The following is a 12,418-nucleotide window of genomic DNA, read 5'->3' on the forward strand; positions in this document are numbered from 1 at the left end:
CCTTCAGACACCTCCAGCTGAGCCAGGCTTGCTCGGGTCTTCATTTACAATTCAGAAACCGGGTCCCCTGTGAGTCTGGCGCTGTCACTTTGATGGAGTGATCTGTAACTTCCCTGGCTAATTGTCAAAGTGCCGCATTCAATCCAGGGCACTCTCGTCTTCCCCTTGGAAAGCGTCTTCTCCTACCTGCGCTGGCAGGAGAGCGGCACTGCTGCGCGGGGGACACCGCATCATTCCCATAGCAACAGCCTGGGAGGCTGCAAAAGGAGAATTATGACTTTGTTCCCTGTTCTGGCACAAGGAGAAGCTGAGCTTTACAGGATTAGGCAGATCCCAGCTCAAACATCCAGTGTAACACTGGAGGGAATAATGAATAGTAATAGCAGAATAAATGGCTTTTGATATAAGGCTCTGTCCAAACAGCGCGAACAACCCACCTTGTTTAAACTTGGTCGATGCTGACATGGTTTCCATGCTAAGTATGACCCTTGGGGGTTTTTTTGAGCTTGTCAAACTGTGTCCACCCAAACCAGCATTTTGCATAGTTTTCTGCAAGCAATTCCAACAAGAAAATTGCACTGACCTGCATGAGCCAACCTAAAACATTTTTCCCCTCACGAGCGCTCTGATACAAGGACTGTTTTGCCCGAAACAAAGGATTCGTGATCGGATTGCAAGGTGGGTCTTCTCCAACGCAATCACCCCATTGAGGGGCAGCGCAGGGTCTCCCCCAGCGCCTCGGGCTGCCCATTCCAGCCCTTCCCAATGGCCAAACCCAACCAGCCCATGGGCCGCGACCGGGCGGTCCCCGCTGACCAGGCACCGAAAACCAGAGCGATGAACTGGTGATGGAGGAGATGGCAAAAAGCAGCTCAGGACTGAAACACAAGTGAGTCTCCAATTCCTCTGGTTTGAGTGTTGGGCCAGGACAGAAGCAAGACTACACCACCAAGCACACTTCATAGATACTTCAGAGGAATAAATATGTCATGAAATTTGAGGCTGAGAGCGATCGTTATCATCCAGTATCTTCCTGACAAGACGTTTTCCCACAGACTCTGGCACTACGTCCGTGTCTGATGGCTGAACTTGCATCTCATCTTGGTATCAAGGCTCCTCACCCTGGGGAATGAACCCTTTTTCAGATTAATTTTGTTGATAAGTGATCACCCCGACCGCTGAGAGCTTCCATTCACTGTCTGAGACAGTCAGCTCCACTGGCCAGCCTAGAGTTCAACAAAAATTTGCCTTAATGAATCAAAGTTCCCTTTACTCCAGGTACATTTATATCTCAGAAAAGCAGAAATCTTCACACCACGAGAATACTTTGGACTGGTGGAGTACAAGTCCTCACATGAGTATCTAATGAGGATATTGGGGTTAATAACTACTTTTACAAGGGCTACAGCAGCCGGGATGCTGATTTAAGCCTCTGGCCAAGCCCAGGGCCGTGACCACCCACAGCCGTGGGGCAGCACCTGCAGAAGGACCCCCATTGTCCCACATCCCATCATCCCACATCCCATCCTGCGGGGAGACGCTGCTGTCAGACATCTGGAAAGGACCTCAACATCGACGGCTGTAGTGGCTCTGCCGCTTTCCCAGCTTTTTGAGAAGCTGCTCCTGCTCCCCGGCCGCAGCGTCTCCATGCTGGGATTTCTCCGTGCAAGCGTGAGCTCGTGACCCTTCCCCTGCCAGCCCCGCACCACCGGCAGCCGGCACCTCCGACACTTCCCTGGGAAACGTCAAGCACATGTAACGAGCTGAGAAAATCCACTCAGCTCATCTCTCTCTCTGCTTCCTTGGCTGAATCGCGGGGGGAAGCAGCCCTGTTTTCCCCCGACTTCCCATTATCCCCCCCAAAAAGCCCTTTTTGCACAGCTGTGCCACGTTAGCATCTCGTGGAGCCCTCCTGATGGCTCCTCTGGCCTTTATTGCAGCCGCTGTTGTGTTTCCTCGGGTTATTTGCAGGAAGCCGAGTGCTGACAGTGGTTTCTTCAAATCCCAACACATTTCTCAGGGAAAAGGAGGCCGGTGAAGGAACAGGCTCCCCGGCTCCGCTGTTCACAACTTGTGACCTTGCCAAGTTATTTAGTGACGTTTGCTGCTCAGCACCATCACGAGAGACAAACCCAGGCTGAAAAAAAGAAAAGAAAAGGCAAAAAGTGACCAGAGAGCAGAGCCACAGCATGAAACTCCTTGTGGCCATCAGCCCGGGGCTGGCGGGGAGATGGGACCTGGTTTTCAGGCTCTCCTAAGCAGAGAACCCTTGGCCCTGCTTCCTGTTATGGGCGCCTCATTCCCAGGCAGTAAAGCTGCAATGGTTTTTCTTTTCCCACAGGATCAAAACCGATCCTGATGCTGACGTGTGCTTCAAAGCCTGGGAAGAAATGGTGGATGATTGCCCCTTCCTTTTTTCCTTTCCTTTTTCCCTGTCATTGTAATAAAACAACAGTAGGGAAAGATGTGGGAAGGGAAATTAAAGAGAAGCCCAGTGCCTTTCCAAAGGGCACCTGCTGAACACTGGGAGCTCATCCCCCGGGAATACCTCGACACGGGATGCGCAGCCACGTGCCAGCAATTACAGTCCCTGGGGTTAAACCAAGAGAAAGGACAGAAACGGGAATTGAACTGGGAACCCAGCCTACTGCGCCACGGCCTCCTGCTTCCATCCAGGATAACCAGCTCTGTGTGTTGCACCCGAACAAGACACTGGAATACCGTGCTTGGGGGATCTTTAGTGAGAGGTGTGCTTCTGTTTCCCCCCTCTGCAGAGCCCGGCTTGCTCCGATCATCCCTCGAGGACAGCACGCTGTCTTCACAAGCCCCCAGGAGTTTGGGCTTTCCCAGGCAGCTCGGTCCCTGCGGTTTGTCCCAGCTGGGTTTGGGTGTATCAGCCCTGGTCTGGGAGTGAGGGGACAGCCCCGTTCCAGGGAAGCTGCCGCAGGTGCACGGGCAGGGCCCTGGGTACCGGCACCTCCAACTGAACCCCATCCCCAGCCACTGCTGGCTCAGGGGAGCTTTATTCTTGCCTGGTGCTGTGCCAAGATTGGGTCTTCCTGGGAGTTGAGAGCACAGGGCAGGACGTCTCCACGGTTGCCCAAAACCCCACCCAGCCCCTCTGCCTTCCACAGTCCTCATTTTCCCCTCCCCTTCTGCATTGCCTCTTCCCACTCCCTTTCCCTCTCCCTCTCCTTCCTCCTGCCCAAACCCTCCTCTCTTGCCACTTCGCTCCTCTGCTCCTCAAGTAAATCTCCTTCCCCTCACTTTTACCTTTTCCCCTCTCTTTTCTCTCGCTATTTCAGGCCATGCTCATCCCCTCTTTTCATTCTCCATGCCCACCCCTCTTTCGTCCCCTCAGGGCACAGGGCGCAATTTCACACCCTCCAGATCCACCACCACCACCACCAACCCAAACGACTCCCGGCGGCACCATGACAGCCCCAAATCCCCGAGTGCCGCCTGATTTACTTCCCACAGGAGCCACCAGCCTCGGCCAAACCCTCCTCCGCTCCCGACTCTCCCGTTCTGAGTATTTGTTGATTTAAGCCAGCCCCTCAGGGATTCAATTTCTGTGCAGAATGCGAGGATTTAGCCATACAGCCGATGTTAATGCTAATAGGATTTGTACAGCTAAACTCCAAGCCTCCCCGTAAAACTCTCTGCCCCGTTGTTATCTTTAACTCTTCTGCTGCTCGCCAGGTACCCGACCTACAGCCGCCAACGGATGGAGGCGCAGATGCTCCCCAGCATTCACACAGGCTTCAAAATGTGGGTGCTGAACCCTAATTCATCCCTGCGACCCATGGGAGTAGCCAGCGGTTGATAGATGATGTGCTACGTGTGTTTTCCTCCTCCGCTGAGAAGTTGGTATTGTCTCAGTGAGGCTTTTGGAGCTTTTACTGATGTCTCCACCAAAAGCCCAGGGAGGTGTTGCTCCTTCCTCGTGCTGCTCTGACCTCAAGCTGCTGAAAATAAGGAGTAAAAAACAATCCCCAGGGCTGAAAACATCTGCAAGTGGGACACTGGGTGGACCTCGCAGTGTCGGGCATCTCTGGGGACAAGGTAAGAGTACAGGCCCCAGCAGTGGCATTTTTTTTCACATTAAAGAAAAATAAATAAATGAACAAATGGTTATAACTCAGCCAAGCCTCTCGGATTTGGAGACTCGATGGGTGTTGTGGTGGGTGTCCCCGAGCAGTGGGGGCGGATGGGTTCAGATGTCACCGGCTGTGATCTGACATCGGGCCGGCGAGCGTCGGGAAAACCGGTGGGACCGTGTGCCCACAGCCGGGAAAACCCCCCCGGGACCCCGATCCCCGCCGGCGACGAGCGCCCGGAGCTGCCGGCCCCAGAAATGGGAAACCCGAACGCTGTGGCCGAACCCCTCCAAGCCCGGCCTGGTCAGTCTGGGCTCATTTTCTGTAAACCCGGCCCAAAGATGGACCCGGGAGATTTCCACTCTCAAAAAAAAAAAAAAAAAAAAAAAAAAAGTGGAAGATATTTAGAAAATAAACTTTTTTTTCTCGGATATGTTGGGGTAACGCCCCCCCGATCCCCCTCCCCGGGAGGGAGCGCAGCCGCCGCCCCCCGCCCCGCTCCCGGCCCCGCTCCCGGGCCGCGGATCGCCCCCGCCCGATCCGGTTCCGCCCCTTCCCCTCTTTGTCCCCGCTCTCCCCGCCCCGGGCCCCGCCACCTCCCCCGGGTCCTCCCGGCGCCTGCACCGGCACCGGCGGGACCCGCCGCCCCGGGCATCCTCCTCCCGAACCTCCGGGCATCCTCGTCCCGGCCCCCCGGGCATTCTCACCCCGGAACCTTCCGGGCATCCTCGTCCCATCCCCCTGAGCATCCTCACCCCCGGACCCCCAGGACCCCTCCACCCCCCGGGGAAGGCGCAGCCCCGCCCGGTGCCGCTGCGATGCCCCGGTTGCAGCGAGGAGGGGGGTGAAGATGGGTGCGAGCCCCGCGGCGTGGAGGGGAGCAGGCAAGTCTTTGCTGAGCTCATTTATTTCAACGCCTAGGTCAGAGTTTGTTCCATTTAAAATTGTTGTATACACACACAACTGAGATTATGTACATATATACTATTAGTGAAATTATATAGACATTAAACCCACGCTTTTGGCGTGTCACACTTGCCAGCTCGGCTCAGAGACCCAAATTGAAGCTGGACCCATCCACCTCCACCGACAAATCCGCATTTAAGTTTAAATTCGAGCTTAAATTTGAGTAATTCATCAGCCAAAGCGGGACCAGGATCCAGCGCTGCCCTGGAGCCGCGTTGGCTTCGTGGTGAGCAGTTCGTGGGAAGGGGCAAAGGGACACGGGGATGGGGTTTGTCAGGGAAACCGTCCCCGCGGCTCTGAACAGATACAGCCAAGAGACCTGTCACATTCAAAGGCAAATGCCACTTCAGAGTTGCACAGTTTTCCATATTTAAACTGCACATACTTATGCACGTTTTGTTTTCAGTTTATAGTGTGTTTTTTTTCTTAGAGGTGGCCTGCAAAAACTGCTTAGCATTTTCCTCATTGGTCCCATATAAAAAACCATTTCAGAACTACTCCAACCTCATTGTTTCACGTTTTCTCTCTGTTTAAAAGAAAAGGGAGGAAAGCAAGTTTCCCGGCTCATCCTGGACCTTCTCGAGGACACCTTGTGACTGCATTCCTCCCTGAGGCTCTGCAAAAAAAGGCTCCTTTTTGCAGAACTGCGTGAGGAAGAGGGTTATACATATGTTAATTTAAACACCTGAAAGAGTTTCGAAGCCGATGAGTACAGAAATCACTCACGCTTCCTGTTTTGGTGAGCTCCGTGTGTGCAAAGGAAGGTGTAGTTTCTTATGGAAATGTGAACATCTGGCAACCCCCTTTCAAATTAAAATTAAAGTAACATTTCTGATAGATTATGGGATGATATTCTTTATAGACCAGGGAGTGGCTGGCAGAGCCCCGGGAATGCTCCCTTAGGGATTAGTCTGGGCATAGGTAGATGTGCCCAATCCTGGCCTTTATTGTATATTAGATACCACACATCCCAGTCCTGCGTAGCATGAAAGCAGATAAGCAGGGCCCAGGAAAATTCAGGACGGAAGTTCCTCAATAAAGCAGAAATGTGCCCAGGAACATGCTGGATCTATTCAGGTACGCCGAGCTGCAGGGGTGTGTGCTCGGGGATTTCTCCCCGCTAAAACCAGGGAGCTGGGTATGTTGCTCACAGGAAACTGGGACAAATTCCCTAGACACAGCTCCACAAGCCTGACCAGCAGCAGAAGCCATACCCTGGGCACTGGTACAGTTTTCCAAAGAGAAAAAAAAAATAATATCGATGCCGTGTTCTGCTGTCCTGCGGCACCCACTCCTGCGAGGGGTTCCCCATCCCACGGTGTGGCACCACTCACCCAGCTGACGGGGTTTGCCCCTGCCCTTGCCCCATGGGCAGTACCTGATGCTTCGCTTGCACATGCAGCCCCAAAGACAATAAACACTGTGGGAGAACAGAATCTGGCTCGGGGTGAGGGTTTTCCAGCAGCGATGACACCGTTTCAGCCCATTTCAGTACTTCAGATGTCAAGTCTGGCTCTCGGCAGCACCCGTCACAGTTTCACGCCCTATTTTATTGCTGAGCAAAGAGCTGCTGTCACCTCCTGCCCCAGGATCCTGGTGTGGGAGTGGTGCGGGCCAAGGTCCAGAGGGAACGGGCTCTGCGGGGCCTCTCGGGCGCACGCCGCTCCCTCAGCCCGACGCCTCGCTGGGCATCGCCCCGTACCAGGCACTTGGGGAAAAGCTTGGCCAAGTAACGGAGTGCTGGGGGTATTTGGACTTCAGATACCGGTGATAGGATCCTCCAAGCTCTGACACTAACTCTAGGCCCCTAAAACAGTGTTTGTTGTCGCTAATTTTGTTCCATCATGTTATTTAGTGGTACCGGTACCGCTCCTCGTGCCCTGCACCAGGTGGGACCGCCATGGGCCGCTGGAAGTGATGGGGGGTTTATTTTTCTCATGCCAAAGTACCCCCAGGTGCTTTCCAATGTGTCTTTAACGCTAAAGCTTCAGCGCTGAGGTACCTCAAGAGCATCATTAGAGATAAAATGCTTAAGGCAGCTCCGTGGTGGAGGCACAGGGGGTTGCGCTCCCAAAAGCCTGGTATCGCAGAGTCCTGAGTTAACGAGGTCTCTGTGACCACAGGCCAGATTTGCCCAGTTTACAACCAAATTGTGGTACACCAGCTCAAATTAAACCAGTGCATTGATGTGAGCCAAGAGCTGGGTTAGTTGTATTTTAAATCTTTGTACATGTCTAAGGCTTGGCGCGGAGCGAAGAGTGGCAGAGAATCTGTCGAGGAAGAAAGCCCTGGGTTCACTATAAAACACTTTCAGGGCTGAATTGCTTCGTAAAGGCTGAGCCACCTTTAGTCGGAAAACCTGAAGAATTAATCCATGAGTAAGAGCAATCTAGAGATAAATGCATTCCCTGCGTGCTCAGCGCTCTGACTCGGCAGAATAAGGAAGCTGGGGAAATATCGTCCCCAGTTTCAGTCAACGCACCACTATTTCTAAGGTCACAATGTACAAAACCCCTGCATGGGTTTTCTTTGAGCCTGGATAAACACCCCCAGTTTCTAGTTTTTAATGTAGCTGTTTTTTTTAATGTGAGTGCACTCTAAAGGAGCTGTACCACATCAGCTTGGACTTTGGGGGAAAAACAGCTTTTGTGCAGACGCTGGCCAAGGAATAGCCCATTCCAGAGAGGTTTTATTTCAGGTGGCCATCGAGCAATGAATGTGAATGGATGCAGAGTGGACTGAAAACTAGAAATTGCTTCTAACTACCAGGGAACCTCCCAACTCCCCTCCCTGCTACGCCTGAAGTGTGCAAAACCTGGCAGGCTCTCCTCACCTTGCTGTGGAGATTTAATAGAGGGAAGTCTCCTGTGAATTGCATTTCATTATTTTCACAACATACACTGCAGACACCACTACGAAGTATTATCATAAATAATTCAAATGAAGCTACAAATGATAAAGTAAATGAGCAAAGTCCAGTTTGAGAAACATTATCTTCCTTTTTGCCTGCGTCGTCTTTGCTCAGGCGCCGATTCGCAACTCCAGTTGTTTGCAGCCAGATTCACCACAAACTAATGAGGTTCTGCCCAACAGCATCTTTCAATGAACCTGAAAATTAGGATAACAGGAGGGCTTCTTCTGCAGAGGTCACAAAATTCCCGGCCAGCTCATAATATTTGAAAGGGCTGCTGTGGGTACGAGCTTTGCTGGCGGTGACACTCGTGTCAGGTTGGAGAACGTAGCCCAGCTTGGTACCGGCGCACGCCAGAGCAGAAAGGCTGAGGAGGGATGATTTGCCTGAGCAGCTCGAGCCACTCACTTCTAAAATCAAATATCCTGGCTGAGGGCTGAAGGCTCAGCGCTCCTCGGTGCAGGAGTGTCCGTGGGGCGAGTAGGGCTGCTCCAACCACCGCACCATCGCGCTCCCTTCCCTTGACTCCTGAACCCAGGATTTTGCCTTTGCCTGGGACACGCGAGCGTGGGGATGTCGGTGCTGGGGCGGCACAGAGGAGCACCCAGGATTTCATTCCCAGCTCAGCCTCTCGTCCTGCTCTTCGTTTCCCCGAGGCTCTCTCGCCTACTCTAAGGCCCTGCCTGGCCCAGGCGTTAGCACAGCTTGCGGATGTTTAGCTGCTTGTGCAACACCTCCAGTAAGCAGAACAATATGATCTTCTCTGCTTTCAGCGCAGGGAGCCAGTGCTGCGGCCGCCGGGGCGCAGAGGAGCCAGCTGCCGTGGTTTAAAAAGCTGCCACCCCTCATCCTCCCCGCTTTTCCCCCGAGACATCACCCCCCCGACAGCCCAGCCAGCAAAACAGGTCGGTTTAACGCAACCGAGCGTGGAGGAGCAGACGTGGGTCCCCTCCGTGCCTGGGAATGTCACTGCCACGTCCGTGTGCTGGCACGAGCTCCCACCCGAGGGACACAGAGAAAAGGGATGAAGTTTTTACTGGTGATGCAGCTGTTTCCTATGGAAATACAGACCGGCCCCGCGCTTGTGCCTTCAGGATTTCTTATTAGGTTTCCTGTATGAGCTCTGCGCAAGGGAAAAAGTCCACGTTTTGAGTTGCAAACACAGCGATGGTTTTGTTCCCGATGACTTACCCAAGCTGACCATATCTACCGCACTGCCCCGAGCCCAGTGACTGGCCGCGGAGCGAAGGACAGGCTGCGGCCGCTGCAGCCCCGCCGAGCGCAGCCGTCGCAGGCAGCTGCGCTTGCAGCCCGCTAAAGCCCCATCCTTTAGCATCGCCGCTTGCAGATGGTCATATAATTACTGTTTGCTTTCCCATCATGTCTTTTTGGGACATGTGTTTTGCGTTCGGATTTCTCCAGCCTCCCTGTTTTTGTGAATCACACTTCATAAAATAATGGCTACCTAGGGAACGTAAGGCATAACATTTTATTCTTCCCATGCATACGAATTTTTCACTAGCGCTGCTACGATCCGGCTCATAAAGCAGAGTCTTCAGTTTTAATCCTTATTTTGCAATATACTTAAGCACACACCTACATTCACCTCTGTCCATGATAACACTGAGGTATGTTTTTAACTCTTACTCCTATGATTTTCTGCTTTAATTTAATCCAGGTCTCATTTCCTGGCTGTGCTGGTCCCCACCAAGCTCATCTCAAGCAGAATTCCTTGTCCCTCCGCTTTTTTCTATCAAAAAATTTGTCTATCGGAGCCTGTATATTCCTCACTAAAGCACTTTAAAGTCTTAAGATGAGAGGTGAAATACAAAATACAGCATAGCAATCCCCTTTCTTTTGCAGTGCACATGGGCTGAACTGCCCTGGCACTGTTGCTTCTAGACAACAGCATCTGATACAAGCAGCATCAACTTTTCTAAAACTAAAATAAAATATAAATTAAACCTTCACAGCAGTAAGAAAGCTAAAAACCTACAGATGATTCCCCGAGACACAAATAGAGCACTTGCCATTTTTCCAGGTAGGTAATGAGATCATGTATGACACCTCTGTGCTGGCAGACCACTCTCACCCAGCCCAAATCCCTCCTGACTTCTTCCGATGGAAAAGGGGAAATATTTCACCCAACTACGAACGAGCACAAGCTGATGTTTAAACAGAAATCTCAAGGGAAGCTGCCTATGTAACCACAGCTGGTATGCTGCGTACCTAAATCCTGACAGCCAATTTGCTTTTTTGGTGTAATATAATTCCAAGTCAGCCAATAGAGCTCCACCAGGAATTCATTTGGCCTTTTGTATTTACTGGGGTAGCCCTGGAGCGGGGAAGAAAAGGAGGGGGACCACTAAAAACCATTTCTCTTGCCACAGGTGCCAGTGCAGCACAAGCGCTTTTTATGTTGAGACATCGGGTGGGATGGGTTGGCTCGGGTGATTTGGCTTCGGGGGTGCTGGGCTGTTTGAGGAGACACCTGGAAAAGGAGGGAACCACAGGGGATGCATCTGACACCAGTGGAAGTAAAGCAGAATTTTTAACCCAGGGCCATCACCATGCTTGGATAGGAGCCACGTAAAGACACGACTGCAGGGATCCTGAGCAGATGGGTGGGTTTAAGCCTCATCTGCGGCCACAGAGGCTGCCTGAAAAGGTGGGGGGTGCCTGGAAAGGTGAGGGCTGCCTGGAAAGGTGGGGGCTGCCGATCCTCCCCCTTGCAGACGCACCGTGCTCTTCCCTGCAGCCACATCCCTCCCCGAGGCCTGGCCGAGGAACCAGTTGGTGCAGGATCCTCCAGACTGCTGTAAGTTGTTGCTTTTAGTGCGTGAGCTTACTTGGTTTAAGCCTGTTGCTTAAGCTTCTGTTCCTGTTCCAAGCTGCCCGTGGAATGGGAGCTTCCCATCAGCGGCGGGGCAGTTTGCAGGCGCCATTGCAGGTGTGCACAAAGCTCCAGTGTTGTGTTTTCAGGGGTGCACTGCCTCCCTGCCTGTGCTAGAAAGGGGTGTCCGCAGCCTCCTGTGAGCATGGACACCAGAGCTTGAGGCTTTCTTGCTCTGTCCTTGCAGCGTTGCTGGGGGATTCTTTCCTCTCCTTGGATTTTTTTGTGACTTTTCAAAAACTTGCCACAGTTGTTCCTGAAGGTCAAAAGAGCTCTAAGTGTTGTTCTGGGGGTGCACAGGGCAAACACCCCTTCTCCCGCCTGGGTTGAGCAGGGGGATGCTGGGGCTCTTCCCCGGTCTCTCCGCTGTTACGCTCCTGGGGGATAAATTGAGCTTTTACTGCTGAAACTAAGAGTCAAGAAATGTGAAGATCCTTTTCCCCCAGTAGCCCTGTGTTTAGTGGTGAAACCTCTTTTCCCTTCCTTTACCTTTCAGCGCTGGTTCAGCTTTGCATGTCTCTCCTACCCCAAACCCTGCTGAGATGAGGGGTGCAATGAGAGAAAATCTGGCCTTCCATCTCTGCGGCTACCTGGCCCATGCTGGAGCTGCCCCAGCTCCTCCTACAGCTGTGGGGCTTTACAACCTCCTTTGCCAACAGGGACAACCTCAGCAAGTCGCTGCTGTAGCCCAAATAATGAGACGGGGAGTACGGTGAGAGCAGGTAGCAGAGCAGCCCTGGCTGTTGTCCCTTTCCCAAAAACGAGGCCACAAGTCGGGGTAGGAAGATCTCATGTTGGGGCTTTGGTGGTTTGTTCTTCCTCGTTAATGAGGGAAGGAAAAAAAACAAACCCCCTGTCTCGTCTGTGCCTCTATGCTGACAGGTTGAAGAACAGCAGACACACAGCCATACTGTTCTGTAATCAGCAATTAGCTTTATATTTTTTTCCCCTCATCCCTTTGAGAAAGGGATGAGGAAGGGCCCCACTTCAGAATAAATTAGTTTCTCAAAAGGGAGGGAGCTCTGCAGACGGCTTTGTTGTGCTTTCCACTCTTGTACAGCTCTAGAGCACACAGTCCTCCCTCCTCAACCTGTCCGTGCTCCAGATGTTCTCCTATTCTGAACACCTGGAAGAAGGGAGGTGGCCTCACCTCCACCTTCACCAGAAAGCAGCTGTTAAATGTCTGATATTTATCGTTAGACGTCAGTGTTAGTTTTGTCCAAGTATTTGCCTCCTGAACGCTGTGACGCTGTAGGTTTATTGCTGGTTTGTGGGAGTTACAATGCGGCTTCGGCTAAGTCAAACGTGGACCAGGCGTGGTGGTAGGAAGGGGTTGGGGGCTATGTGTGTGCGAGGGAGGAATTTTTACACCTGCACTGTTCCCCCACAAAAGGATTTGCTGAGCAGGGAGGATTTGAGAAGCTGTTGGCCAGGGTCAAGGTCTCCTTGCCCCTAACTCAACCTCCTGGACAGCTTCTCCTTTTTGGGGGGGAGAAAACCTCTGCCCTGCTGCAGCCATTTGCTCCCTGGTATGGGCAGGCCTTTTCT

This window comes from Strix aluco, chromosome 16, assembly GCF_031877795.1.
Source record: "Strix aluco isolate bStrAlu1 chromosome 16, bStrAlu1.hap1, whole genome shotgun sequence".
In the NCBI taxonomy this organism is placed as follows: domain Eukaryota; kingdom Metazoa; phylum Chordata; class Aves; order Strigiformes; family Strigidae; genus Strix; species Strix aluco.